This window comes from Aulostomus chinensis, chromosome 8, assembly GCF_037954235.1.
Source record: "Aulostomus chinensis isolate RoL2024-O1b breed Wild chromosome 8, RoL_Achi_v1.0, whole genome shotgun sequence".
NCBI lineage: Eukaryota > Metazoa > Chordata > Actinopteri > Syngnathiformes > Aulostomidae > Aulostomus > Aulostomus chinensis.
This window is the reverse complement of record NC_141327.1, coordinates 2778157-2792815: the sequence shown is the minus strand read 5'-3', so window position 1 is coordinate 2792815 and position 14659 is coordinate 2778157. Positions and strand designations below refer to the sequence as shown.

Below are 14659 nucleotides of genomic sequence, written 5' to 3'. Positions count from 1 at the left end.
TAATTTGGGCTGTGCTGGCAGTGCCAGGGGTTAAGGGCGCACTTACATTATGTGACTCAGTTCAGAATTTAGTTCGCTGGAAGCCTCTCCATCATGTGTGAGCTTCAAACTTTCTTTCACCATCATGGTTCACCGACTCCACAGGAGAATAACACCAAATGTACTTCCAGTAATTACCACTCTGGAGTAAAACATCAGATTAATTAGTGGGACGCCTTCATCCAACTCCTCATGGTGTGTGATATCTGAAATAGTTCCAAGCCAAAGAGAGATTTGGGCAGAAAGTTCCACCCAGTGATAAAAGCTACTGTCAGAGCTATGAAGCATTGAACACTCGTCTCTGGCTGCTCTTTGTTTCGCCCACGTGGGAGCCGGAGAGTAAACAATGTTATGCCACCGGTGCAGCTTGTCATACAGGCTTCATCTCTGACTGAGTCTGGGACAGCACTGAACAATTCAGCAAATAGACAACTGTTTGTAAAAAGCAGAAAACTTCACGAATTGTACAAACGCTTTCATGATTGTGTGGATTTTGCAGTATTTGTTTCTACTTCTGATTCATAATGAAAAGCATCCTTTTGCAGATGGGAAATATGTTCCAAGTATTAGAGGGCAAATTTACTTTTATTTGAAACCCAATTTTAGAATGAAAGTAAAATGCCTCTGCACAACAAAAGCTAACAGCAGAATGTTGCCTGTTAAAACTCCATTGCAAGGTAGCGCTTTAGTCAAATCATAGGTGCATCGAAATTCTTCATAAAAAGCAGCTAGCCCTCAAGACCGCTGAAGAATACACAAACACAGAATGAAGACCATTATGGTGATGAGTGTTTTATTGAGAGCTACGAGAGAGAGCTCAGTGTGCCTGAGGGGAGAACTTCCCACAAGCATCTGTTTAGCACTATTAGCTGAAATCTGAAGTGGGTCCTGGATACATTTCCTGCACATAAACAGCTACCCTGAGCAGTTGGAGAGAGGGATGGAGGGAGAGGTGAAGGTCTAGTGTAGGTGGGGAGTGAGAGAAGGTCAGCTCCTGTTAACAATGAGTCCATTGATTCCAAACTCCCAGCCCCATCCCTCAGTCTCCTCTTTCTCAGATGCTCTTTTCTCACCGTTACCTCATTTTGATGTTTATCATTACGCTTCTACTCGGATGGTAGAATAACTATGTTATTTACTAAAATAATAATAATAATGATAATAATAATAATACAACTATTTTTTTTTTCCAGGCAGTGCACCAGCTTTATGCATCTATTCATCTTATTACCCCCCCCCCCCCCATCCAGTTCAGGTAACAGCTTTCAGTGGGCCACACAACAAAGGAGCCATTGTGCTTTGTGTGCTCCTTTTTGTCACCGTGTCTTCATGCATCAAGAGATACATTTCTGACATGCATGTTTCTCCATGTCCCACGAACACAGCCTTTATGTGTTAGCAACTCTGATAGCGCTGGGGAGGGACAGCTAACACGGGGACAACGCTTCACGCTTGGGACACGAGGGAGGAAACAGATGGCTGAAATTTAGAAAAGCCATCTTGTAGAATTGAAAAAAGTAACAAATATGGACAAGTTAAACTCAGCTGAGCAACTAAAGCTGGATTAACCCTGAAAAAGTGTACTGACCACTATTAGAGGAAAACATGTGACTCCTACAGCTCTCTCCAAACGACTGAAATAACCACTTGACTCATAAATGGGATTATTGGGAGGAGATTACAGAATCCTGTAAAGTGTGTAATGACACCACTGCGGGAGAAAGAGAGGCAGAGAGAGAGAGGCTACACACATTCAGTCACAGTAGCTGGAGGACAGCACACACAATGAACAAAGTGGGACAGAATTACACAAAAGTTTATCACAGAGACACAGAAGAACCCCAAATTAGAGAAGCAGAAGATGAAAAAAGCATCTGGGCAAAGTCTGAGTCAATGACTTAGAAGGAAGACAAGGAGAATACAGATAATGACTTGACAGATCATAGCAGGCATGTTTGGCAGCAAATTCTTTAGATCCAATCAGGGATGCAGGCTAGTTCCAGCATGCCATTGGTGTCACCACATATTGCTATTTTTACAACGGTTTGATATAAATGTGAGCCCTCAGCATCGGTCTGAGGGCTCACATTTTGTCAGTCCAGTTGCCTTGGTCACGAGCTGCTCGTTATGTGGAAACAATGAGGAGAATAAACAATTTACAGGCTTTTAAAAGTTCGAGTATAAAGAAAAGCATTCATTTCTCAAGTTCATAGCATTTACATGTATTTTTCTCAGAATAGAAACTGTAAATATTGCACGACTGTATTTTTCTGCAGATAATATTGACATCGGTAAACATCGGTTATCAGCCAAGTCATTTCCAAATAATGTGCAACAAACTCCAGCTGGTTAGAATGACACCAACAACTGTCGCTGCACTCAAGCTACGCATCACGACGGACACGCAGTGTTTCAGGCTTTAGTCCACCTCCACAACACTTGTGTTTTTCTGTGCATTTTTAAAAAAATCCAGCTTTATTCTTCCTAAAACATTTGATTGGACTTCTTCTCATGATGTAAACACAGAGGCTTCTCTACAAATACTGACACTCATCAAATCTGACCCCTGAAACTGGCACTGTTTGGTAGAAAAAAGTCCACAGATGAGAGTGTATGCTTCATATTCTACATAAAACACACACACACACACACACACACACACACTACCTGTCACTATACTAGTAGGTTCACACAACCGTTTTCCTAAAAATTGCGTGCAAATTATTCCGTGTTGTCATTATTCTAAGCACACAGCGGTTGAACAAGCTGTGCTGCAACCTGTAACTCCAGAATGTTTACGTGCACGTCTTGGTCAGTGTCGCTGTGACAGGATAAACCTTTGCTTTCCCCTCTAAGAGAATCACTTGTGAGTGTAAACAGTGAGGAGAGAGAGGCAAAAGAAGAAGATGAGGCATGTTCACTAGTTTCAGGCTGAAAGTAAATCAGTTTAATCTATTCATCTGTTTGAAATCCTCATTTCTTTTCTGTACTGCAGCTCACAAGCACATGCGTGTGTGTGTGTGTGTGTTTTTGTGTGTGTGTGTGTGTGTGTAGCTGTGAATCCTCTTTTATTACCACAAAGCATATGTATCAGAATCCCCCCACAGACCTGAGTGGAATACATCACTAACTTGGGTTAAAAATGCTGTTCGTGAGAAATGAACTGTCTTTAAACCAACTGGATTTTGGGACTGAGTTTTTTTTCTGGCGAGTAAATGTGGGATCTGAAATTAATCAGTCAGCTACATTTGGAATTCCTCCTAATAGTATCTAATATGTGCTGTCAAGGATTTATCTATATTTTTTCTAATACCAAATTGGACAAACTAATTCCTCCACATGGAATCATTAGAGTGAATTAGTATTCATTTTATTGGGTGCTTTCCCTTCCAATTCTAGTTGCCGTTTCAGTTTGCGAATAAGTGAATACACTGAAATTAAATCCCCCTAAAAAAAGGTCCAAAAATATCACTGCAATGTGTTTCCGTTCGGCTACAGTGGGTAAAGCAGTGCATTTCTTGAAAATGTGACTGACAACATTATTTTTATGGATGCTCTTCTTAATTGCTCACTTCACTAAAGGGTTTGTCCCTTGTGCTGATCCAACATTCACAGCTCCAGTCTGCAAAAGTTCAGATCAGCAGAAACCCAGCAGCATGACCCCGGTGTGAAATCTTACCACCATGGACTGATCTGACAACAAGAGCACAGAAATATGACTTGCTACTGTGTGTCTGATATCACAGAGCAAGTTTTCCACTCAAGTCATTTGTTATTTCCGTATCTTTCATTCTGAAACTCACCTTTCTCATGTATTCATTCATTCTTAAATGGAATCATGAATAACTTAGTGACTGAATAAATGTGCATTCACGTTTTTGGAAGACTGCTTTCATTCTGAGCTCTGTTCTCACTTTGCTTTTATTGTACCTGCTGGTACCACAACATGAACCACAAGTTTAGGCAGGAAGTCGTCTGACTGTGTCTTCAAAGGGAGGCTGCTTGACTTAAGTCTAGAAAATCTGGACAATAACCAACTGAATAAGCAGGGATTTGATAGTTTGGTGGATGTTTTTTTTTTTTGCCAGTGTCTCAAAGAGTTGTTTGAGAATTGGTGACTGGTTTCATCTCAATCACAAGAATCGTAGTTTTTCTAAGATCCACACACCACAAGAACCTTTTCACCATGTCATACACCCCAATGGGTTCTTACGGTTCGAACGCTCTAAAGATGATGAAGCGCAAACACGACCCAACCCACGATGTTGGTATGTCAACAGAGTGCATGTTTTCCAGCTTTATCGAAGACTCCTTCTCTAAAGGTGCTCACTGAAGTCGAGCGCAAAGGGTTCTCGTTTCTGCCTCAAGCCCCAAAACTCAAATTTAGGATGGGACAAAATAGAAAAACCAGACTCGTGAGCAAGTGCTTGAAGAGCTCTCCATGACTCAGCACAACCCAGCCTACTTGCCAACCTGAGCATCTCAAATCAATGTTGTTGGCACTTTTATGAAACTCATAATGAATTGTTTTCAATTTTGTAGAAATGTAATATGGTTTTACATATTTCCATTGTATTTTTATGTAAATATTCTACTTCACAACTTAAAAAAAATTCCCTCTCAAAAAGTGAGCTCAAAGTCTCATAGCTCATTACGTCTGGTAGAGCCCAGTCGTCGAGGATAGCGCTATGCATGTTTTCACACTTGTTGTCGACCTTACGGTTGGCGCCACACGTGCATGCTCATGTAAATCTCTACATATTAATGTGACCAAAGGTATTCATGAATTAATTCTACCTTGCAACAGTGTATACACTGCACATCATTTAAGAAGCAAAGGTCATGATTACGTTCTTAAGTACAGCGGATAGTCAGCTTATTCAGCCGTGCAGGCGGATACTTCTCCGAGCAGCCTTCCATCTGACAACTCAACACATGGAATTGCAAAACTAATCAGGGGAGGAATAATGAAGTGCATAACCTAGACAACACGGCACAGGCAATTAAAATGAAAGCATCTGACAGTGTGCGGTTTTAATAACATGAGAAAATTCAATGTTCTCAAAGGTGTGGGTGAGGAGAAGCAAGGCGAAGCAGCGGATCAGATAGCACCTGGTAGAGTGGTGAGGAACGAGGAGCAGAAAGAGATCCGGACAAGGCAGCAGGATGCCTTCTTTGTGTTTGGGTGCATGCGAAAGCAACAAAGATGCTCCGTCAAATTAAAAACTGGGTATCATTTCAAAAACATCCACGCTCATCCAGTGACTTCCAAATCATAACAGACCCCTCCAAACTGCCATGATTTGGAAGTTATTGGATCTGAATACCGACTGGGATTTGGAATTTCCCTCTTACATCTACATCTCTTTTGCTCATGAAAACGACCTGCTCACACACGTAAAGCCATTTCTATCTTCAGCATGTTAAGGTAAATATCTTCAAGTTTCATCACTGCATCTTACCGTCTGTAAAGCTACAAAATTTGATACTGCTTTAGAACCTGCAAATAACAGAAAAGCAGCAAATGAGAGTGCCAGCAACGCAAGCTGAATTGGCTGGACTTTGCAGAATATGATAAGTAATGCTATATGTGCAGTGATATTTATCAAATGAAAACATAGCAGAAACAAACATAAGCAGCTTGAAAAGTTGTAAACATGATTACTGGCTAAGCTCGCCTGAGGAGACACGACTAGAAAAAGAACTGTGAGGAATTCAGGAGATGGAGAGAAGCAGCAACTGCAAGTGACAAGTGAAACACAAATGACAAGACAGTGGAAATTAAAAAAGGCCTCGATGAAGACAGAGACCACACTTCTCCCTTTTTTAAGTGCATACATCAATGCACCAATGTCTCATTCGTGGTTTGGTAGGGACAGGCTGGTTAATCATCGAGGGCTGAGGGCCCAGGTTTGGGAGGTAAAAGGCTAATTAACTGATTCTTTTCAACTTCCTCTATCTCAGCCTAGCACAACTTTGGTATATAAGTCAAACATGTCAAGATAATGTACTCTTTTCTCATCATGGATTGTTATGTCCAAACTTTAGCATTTTATTAAAAAAAAAACCTCAAATTACCCATGGGATTGCACGTTTTTTACTCCCACAAAGATACTATTTCATTCATATAACTTAGACAGCGATTTCCCCTGCTGCAACATGAGGTCCCATGATGTAGAGACTACCCTGAAATGTAGTGCACAGGGTCGTGAGGTGAGGAGTACTGCCTGCCTCACACTCAGCTACTACAGATGCGTGAAACAATGTGGGTTATTGTAATATATCCAGAAAGCTCTGGATGCCCAAAGAAATTACTGCTAAAACGGTGTACATTATTTCTACCTTGCAGCACTTAGAAATTTATGTTCAATGAAAAGTGCAATGTAAATGAAATGAATTCTTATTCTTATTATTATTTATCTGGGCATTTCTCAACACAACATAATTTCCATATGCATAATCAATTCGACATCATACTTGGTCTCAACGGTACATTCGTAGACATTTTCAAACACAGCCACCGAGATTCACTGCCTTCCGATGGTCAACGTCTGCCCTTTAAAAGGCAGAAAACAAAACACCGACAAAACAATTAAAAAATGCTAATCTGGATCCATCAAAACAACAACTACGTCACACTCACCACCTGTTTTCAAAATTGTTGGTGTTTCCTTTCCAAAGTCACTTTGATAAATATCACTTTCCAGTCTAGACTCCAGCCTCCACCTCTGTGCTGGGCATATGTGCATTTCTTACTTCTGTATTGAGCATGCTTTTTCCTGATGTTTTCAGGGACAATAGCATCAGCAGAGAGTCCATGAAGGTTCAGTGGCTTGTACCATGGCCTCTGATACAGTTGATCACAATGTGTTGTCTGATTGACTCTCTAACAACGCACTGAATTGGTCAGATCCTTCAAGGCAGAGACCTTCCCCCCCCAAAAGTCTGGAGTTCCACAGGGCTTGATTCTTGGACATTTGTTGTTTTACAGCTTCATATACGGCTGTGTCACCAGACAAGTTCAGTTAAACAGACTCAAAAAGTTCAATTAACTGAAGGATTTTTCAAATGATTCTCCAATGAAATGACAAGATACCTGATGCTATTGTTTTGGGAAGAAATTCGCTTCATTCTTCAAAACCTTCTTAAAAAGAAAAATCAAACTACATACCTCACTGTATTTGGTTCTGAATTTTGAGGCTTTCGACATGATCTAAACTGTCTAAGACAGTAACCAGCCAGCTTCCTCTGTTCCAGAACGCTGCTGCCACGATTCTAACAAGGGTAAGGGGAAAAACATTCCCAGATCCCTACACTGGTTGGAGCTTCATGGAAAAGATTACAAATTCTAGTCTTTGTCCAACAAACATGGAATATTTATGTCAGAGACACTTTGAACACCTTCTGAAACTAAGTATGACAAAGTAAAGGTACAAGAAACAAGACCTGAGATTTAAACAATGTCACTCAAACCTCCAGTTTAAAAACGACCTTTGAAAACTGTTTTTTCATCGTCTGTCATTTCAATGCACTGAGGGTTGCCACTTGCATGAAAAGACAAAAAAATACATGTCATGTCACAAGCACTGGCACTGCAACTGTATGGCAGCAATTACTGTACTTTAAGTATACTGTATTATTGTGTAGTATGTCATATAGTACAGATTACAGATACAGTACTGTGGAAAGCTGCTATTATAAAAAAAAAAAGCTCAAGTAACTCCCATTTCTGAATACTTTTATAGTACAAAAAAATTGAATGTATCAATCGAACAAATTGAAAATGGAAACTGACTTCAAGTACAAGACTTCACGTGTCTGACTTCAAAATCAGAAACAGTTTTGCAGGGTTTGCCGTCATGGCTTTATATATTTATACTTCAATATAAGTACACTAACTTCTGTTTACAGCATCTCAGAGTGGCTGTTTACTTGCCCGTAGGGATACCATACCAAACCATTAAAGAAAAAAAGGAAGTTCAATACACGGCTCAAGGTTCAACACGCATGTGAACCACAGATAAATGTTATATTTGATTATGTGGTGCACCCACGGCACACATGGCTGGCTCATTAGCTCTGTCCTTGAAGAGTTGGGGAATAGTGCACAGTGAATATCAAATTATATTTCTACTTGAAATACCCATCTGAGACTACATGACATGTCCTTCAGAATAACTGATTTTTTAAAAAAAACCCACTATTATGTCTTTTATTTGGTCTAATATCACGGTAACCTATGACGCTTTTGGAGGGTTTTAAAAAGAACAAACTAAACTGAAAACCCCAGTTTTCGAGAAGACTGAAAATCAAATTCAAGAACAATTGGATGGGAACTTTTCGCCTCAGCAACGTATACCATCTTCAACTTGTACTCATAATAAAAACATGAACTATTGTTTCATGGCCACTGCTCATATTAAACTCATTGCACCCTGCAATTGATCATGCATCATACACATGTACATGTACATACACGCCTGTCTGGGAAGCACATCTGCTTTGTGTAAAAGGGAACTGAAACAGTGTTGTATATTTTCAGGGTTACAGCTGCCAGAATCCTGCATCGCTGCCGCCCACTGGTGTAGTTCTGTAAAAGTCACTTTAGCTCTGTAGATCTCTATGAGTCACTGCAGAACAGTCAACATTCCCCCACTTCCCAGTCCACAGCATTTACAACCTTTGAATGTATTGTAGTTGATAATGTGACATGGTACTAGTTTAACTGATGCTGTTACCATTGCATTTACTGCTTCACACACACATACACACACACACACACACACACACACACTGAGCTAAGTGTTGCCATGCAAAGAGGTGCTGAGGATGTGTGGGAGGATTACACAACACAGACAGTTCACCTGTCAAATGTCAGCTGTTATTACTTTAACAGAGGGGGCTGTCACATGAAATCCACTTCACTTGTAAACAACACTTTTTAGTTTGGGTAAAAAACTGAATGGAACACTAAAAAAAAGAAATACAAATGAATCATCCACTCTTTATTATATGGGTTCCAGTTAAAATACAAATGTTCTATGTCGTCAGTTGGTGTAAGATGCAAATGCAACTTCAGTTCAAGTCCTGCTGGTGGAAATGTCAGACGCTATAAGAGGAGACAACTCATCGGAGTCGTATTCCACCATGAAAGAAGCACAAGTGCTTCAGAGAGACAACACCTCCATCTCTCAAGACTTACTCAGACTTCATCAATTATATCTCTTTACTTATTTTGGTGACTGGTGGGTGAGTGGCCAGTTTTGGCTGAGTGATCTTAATAATTTGTGGTCAAACTCGGCACAGCATCACTCGTGCGCAGGGTTAACGTTAGCATGTGAGCCCACACATTTGACAAAGTTCACAAACCTTAAATACTTGCACACAACCTCTCGGTTGTTAGGCTGCCAAGATTATTGGCTAGGATGGCTCTGCTTGTTGTTATCTACATCATTAGCTCAGTTGTCTGATAGGTCAGAGGTCAAGTGTATGGAGGTTTTAGAGTGCCCTCCTCTGGATAACAAAGGAACTACCTCAAAATGCTCTGGCGAGCTCTGGTCTGTCCTCCACTTAGAAAACTCGCCTTTTTTGTTATTTTTCTGAAATTGCTTGTTGTCTTGTGGAGATGTGAGAAACTATCAAACTGGATCATGATGGTGTTGTTTTGGCATCATTTTGATCTGTTAATTACACAGCAGAATCTAAATTGGAAGTAGCAGACAGAGTTCCTTGAGATGGCAATGAAATTCAGCAAGCTGTCCCCGCCTACGGAGGATGCGATGGAGGCAGACATGATGGTTCTTGGTTGTTTCTTGATATCTGGGACTTCCTCATTATGAAACAATGTAACGACCTGGGGTTCGCCACCGTTCAGCTCCTCTACTTCATGTGAGGAGGAATATTCGCAGGTTGGCTTTTGTTTCTTGCAGTTATTTGAATGAGAATGCTGAATAAACACAAGTAATCCCATGAGTAAGCTTTGTGTTTGGTCAGAGAACAACATAAGAATTATTCACACGCTAGATTTCAAAAGCCTCAGAGGGACCAAACACACACTGAAGGTCTGGGTGGACACAGATCAGCGACGGCTTCAGCATGTGAGCCGACCGGGTCTTGTAAAACTTCAAATAATTTCTGTGCAGTTTTGCAGTGAATCTACTTTGCAGTTGCCAAGTCTTCCTCCTTTCCTCCCGTTTTGATGTGTCTCACTTGATCAGTTCCTGTCAGTTCATTAAACATTATCCAGATTTGATTCTGCAAGGTTCAAATACTTCTCCAAAGGTCAGCGCAGGCCTCCCAACGCTGTTTCTAGAAAACACATTATTAGACATTTGATGCTGAAGAGTGCAATGAGCGAAGAACCAGTGGCAGATTTATCCTCCTGTTGTTCGGAGTGGAACTGAGAATAAGTTCAAGAAGCCTCTATTGTGTACTCATCCGCGAGGAGGCATTCAACTGCCTCAGCTAGTGAGGAGCTCGTCTTACCGTGAGTGTGGTCAGCAGTGATGGCCCAGCGAGGAGACTTGCTACTGTTAGCGGGTCTTTCCAGGATGTCACATGGTTATTTCCTAGCTGTCAGATCACATCAGTCACTGAGCAGGGCTTGCATGCTTATTTAACCATAAACTAATTCCAGCACAGGCAGCAGAGGTGGTTTTCTTCCAATGACAGCCAAGGCTTAGAACGTCCGCACTATTCCAGTGAACACAAACAACAGAAAGGTATTTCTATGCTTGTCTGCTTTGATCAATAATCCAGCCGGTGTATTTTAATGCTACATTACATTGGATTATAGTAATCTAGTACACGCAGCCCATCTGGCATTAGCCAGAACTGGTAGACCAGTGCATATGGAGAGAATACACAGTCACACGCACAAATACACACCAGCAATGAAGTGACCATTTACAACAAGTGGTTGTCCGTACTTTCAATGATGCAGTTTGAACTACAAACAAAAATAATAATACGTGTGGCTTTTATATATCTAGATCTAGATATATATTAGGGCCGACCGATTTATTATTATAACCAGTTTGAGAATAATCACTAATCAGCCTAAACTGGCCGATAATCACCGATTTTTTTCAGAAATAAAATGCAGGGAATAAGACACGGTTTCGCTTTGAAAGGAAAGGGCTTGTGAATATTTTAATTTTGTTCTTCGAATTCTTGCCCCTCATTCTTTTGCAGTTGTTTTTTTCATTGTTTGTTTTCAAAGATTTGAGATGATGAACAAAATAGTTGAATCACTGTGTTGCACATTATTATTGTTATTATTATTATTATTATTATTTTAAAAAGCTAATGGTTCATTGTTATGTTAAGGATGGTTATTGTTTTAAAATGCTGCTTGCTTCAGCAATAAAAAGGATTTGAAATTAATTTTCTGCTTCTAATTTACATCTTTGTAGAAGTCTGAAAGGCTCAAAAGCAGCCATTTGTTCGATATATATATAAAAAATTATACATATACATACTACCTAAATCAACACAATTTTAAAACTTAATTAAAAAAATCGGCCAATTAATCGGTTATCAGATTTTTTTTCCTCCAATAATCGGCATCAGCTTAAAAAAAATCCATATATATATACACACATTTACCTTCGTCCTGTTTTTTTTTCCTGGCCTCTCAAAAGTGTGTGCGTGTGCGTGTGTGTTTGTGTGTGTGAGGGTCTTTGTTAGGGATGACAAGACTTCAGTGAACTCAGCGGCAGGATGGGGGCGATGGGGGAGTGGGTGAGCAGACGGGCAGCAGATCCCTGGATGTGTTGTGGCTCCTGTACTTAGTTGAGAGTTCTGGGGGTGAATCATAGAGGGCGCTGTTACAGTGGTGCAGTCTGGAGGAGATGAATGTGTGGATGAAGGTTTCTGCTGCTGCGAAGGAAAGGGACGACTAAGATGTGTTTCACAAACAGCAGCTGTCAATGGTGAGGAAGAAACTGTGGCTGGGTTGGCGAGCCTTCACTACTGTTTGCTCGTGAAGATAAAACCCAGCAACCTAATCTACGTACAATGGAAGGGAATCAGAGTAAAATACACCTTGTTTAAGCAATGTTACTTTGTGATTTTTCCATCCTTTACTAACCACAATGCAGTCATGTACAAAAGTGCATGAATGCTATCAGAAGTGGACCTTTAAAATCAGTGATCACATGACACCCCTCCGCATTTGAGCCAAACCCACCCCTCAGGGAAACCCTGGGAATATGAAGAGAAGACTAACAACCCAAACACAAGGGTCAATGTCACATTGAAGAGTTGGACCTCTTCAGTGTGTGTGTGTGTGTGTGTGTGTGTGTGTGTGTGTGTGTGTGCACTGTCTGCCTTTATCAAATGTTTCCGTCTTTTCTGCATGAACTCTAAGTGGAGGTGATTGTCGGATGCAGCCAGCAGCATAGAAAATATCTCCGAAAATCATCGTTGTAAAGTGTCAGACTCACTCCGATGCCTTCGCTTGTAACCATAGCGACACAAACGAGGGCTTTTCTGCAGGAACCAAAGTGATCATATGTAATATATATATAAATTCTACCCAAATTGACAGTTGCAGAATTACAAATAAAAAATGATTCGTTAGGTCCTGTTGAATGCCAAGCCATCACCCTCCACCCCGCTTACACACACACAAACACACAAACACACACACACACGCACACACATTCTTCTCGAGTGCTTCAGCGGAAACAGCTTTTCCTCAAGAGTTGCCTTCCAAAACACTTGACAAGAACAGAATCTGGCAATTCATTCCTTTGCTTGTTCATTTTTTTGTTTTGTTTTCTGCTCCTTTTTTTTTTTTTTTTACATTTTGCAATCACTGGTTTCACCCTGCACGTGTTCAAATTGCAGAGCAGGTTTCTCGTTCTTTTTTCAACTGCAAGAATAGCCTAATCAAGGCAAATTGCTGCTAATCTTCTCAGTCTTAAATGGGAGATTTAGAGGGAAGAAGAAAGACAATTTCAATAAAAATGAGCAGGATAGACGGCAAAATTCGCTACAGAGTGAATGGCTGAGACAGAGAGGCAGTGCCAAGCAGAAACAGAAGAGACACAGATGGAGAGACAGAGACATGGTTTCGATGGAACCTACCAACTTGTTGAGCGGTCTAGCAGTTGAATGGTACTGGTCTGCTGCCAGGCTGTGTCATTCCCTGCTGTTCTTCCAAAACTAAGAAGAGAAAGAAAAGGAAGCTGAGGAGATTCATTCAGCACCACCTGTATGCTTGGCTGTTACTTTGAATGACAAAGCAAATTGTTGCTTCGCTGAATTTGCACTTAACATTTGGAAATCATACAAGTCAGAGACGGAGGCTGCAGGGTGACAGTCCAATCTAGTCCGGGCCATCATGAGTGCATCATGATGTCAGGAAACACACCACTAGTCATCAGGTACATAGATTTGATGGAGCAGGACCCTTCGCCACCTGCTGGTGCTCATGCACGCGTCGTATCACTGTGAGTCTGAAGCCCATTCCAACTGCACAGTACATGAATTGAAAAAGAGAAATACCCAGATGTGTATCAGATCAGCAAGACCTTCAGTGTAAGCATCACAACTTGAGCACAGCATTGCCCCACAAAGCTTTGTGTCATTTTCTGCTGTGGAAGATTGGACTTTGAGCCAGACAGTCAATCTTGCTGCACTCCTCTTAAAATGTAACTTGACACCTAAAAAGAACAAAAAATAGACGTTCAAACAAGTGAAAATGTAGATCCCTGACCTGGGACTGAATCCAGCAGGCTGGTAGCCTCGTGTTCGGTGGACCGGGCCATGCCCTCAAGCAGTCTGATAACTGAAGATTAATGGCACTTTTTAATGGACTAACCTGCACATCTGCAACCGATATTAAACTTGTCATAAACTTCAATTCTTCTTCTGGCTCGAACAGGAGAATTTACCATCTTAAGCAGGAGCACACTGTCAAGGTTCATAGCGCCGTGGTTTGTGGTGTCGAGGCAAGCGGAGGCCGAGGGACTTGGATTCCATTATTCAAAACCAAAAATGAACATCCACAATGACAACTTCACCAAAGAAGCCTGACACTCTGGCAAAATACAAAACGCACCAAGAACAAATAAGTGGAGGCGCAACAGATGAAGCAACGATGACTGACACAGCAAACCAACCTAAAATACACAACAAGGACCAGAGAAACACTGAGGACCAGCACCGACGACCTGATGAGACACAGGGGACTTGCCGCCAAAGAGGCGGGAAACAGACAAAGACAGGAGGGAATGATGCGAACAGCCACAATGGGACATTCCTGCTGTGGACTCACCCTCCCTCCGAGGCTGCTAAACGGCCTCGAGCTGGCCCCGCTAATGCACCTTGCTAGTCCTCCTCGCTATTGTGTGTATGTGCGTGTGTGCATGTGCGTGTGTGCATGTGCGTGTGTGCATGTGCGTGTGTGCATGTGCGTGTGTGCATGCATCTCTAGAGTTTCTAGAATCAAATTCAACAGCTTATAAGGATCAAATCCGTTATGGAATCCACAGACCCCTGAGATAAAGGTTTCTAAACACATCTTCTAGTTAACTTGCAACAGCCTGCCTTGTCCTGTGTCCATGTGATTCATCATGATGTGGAGTTCATGTTCTGCTGGTCCAATATTACT

At 41.2% G+C, this 14659-nt stretch overlaps 1 protein-coding gene across 3 annotated transcripts in view; it reads right to left on the bottom strand.

Annotated features, from left to right (window-relative positions):
- Nucleotides 1-14659, bottom strand: part of tenm3 (teneurin transmembrane protein 3) — a 469376-nt gene that overhangs the window by 278861 nt on the left and 175856 nt on the right. For all 3 annotated transcript variants that reach the window (XM_086210453.1, XM_086210454.1, XM_086210455.1), the window contains one exon: nucleotides 13132-13209. The gene's annotated coding sequence lies outside the window, so the exon portion shown is untranslated. The remainder of the gene's footprint in view (nucleotides 1-13131; nucleotides 13210-14659) is intronic.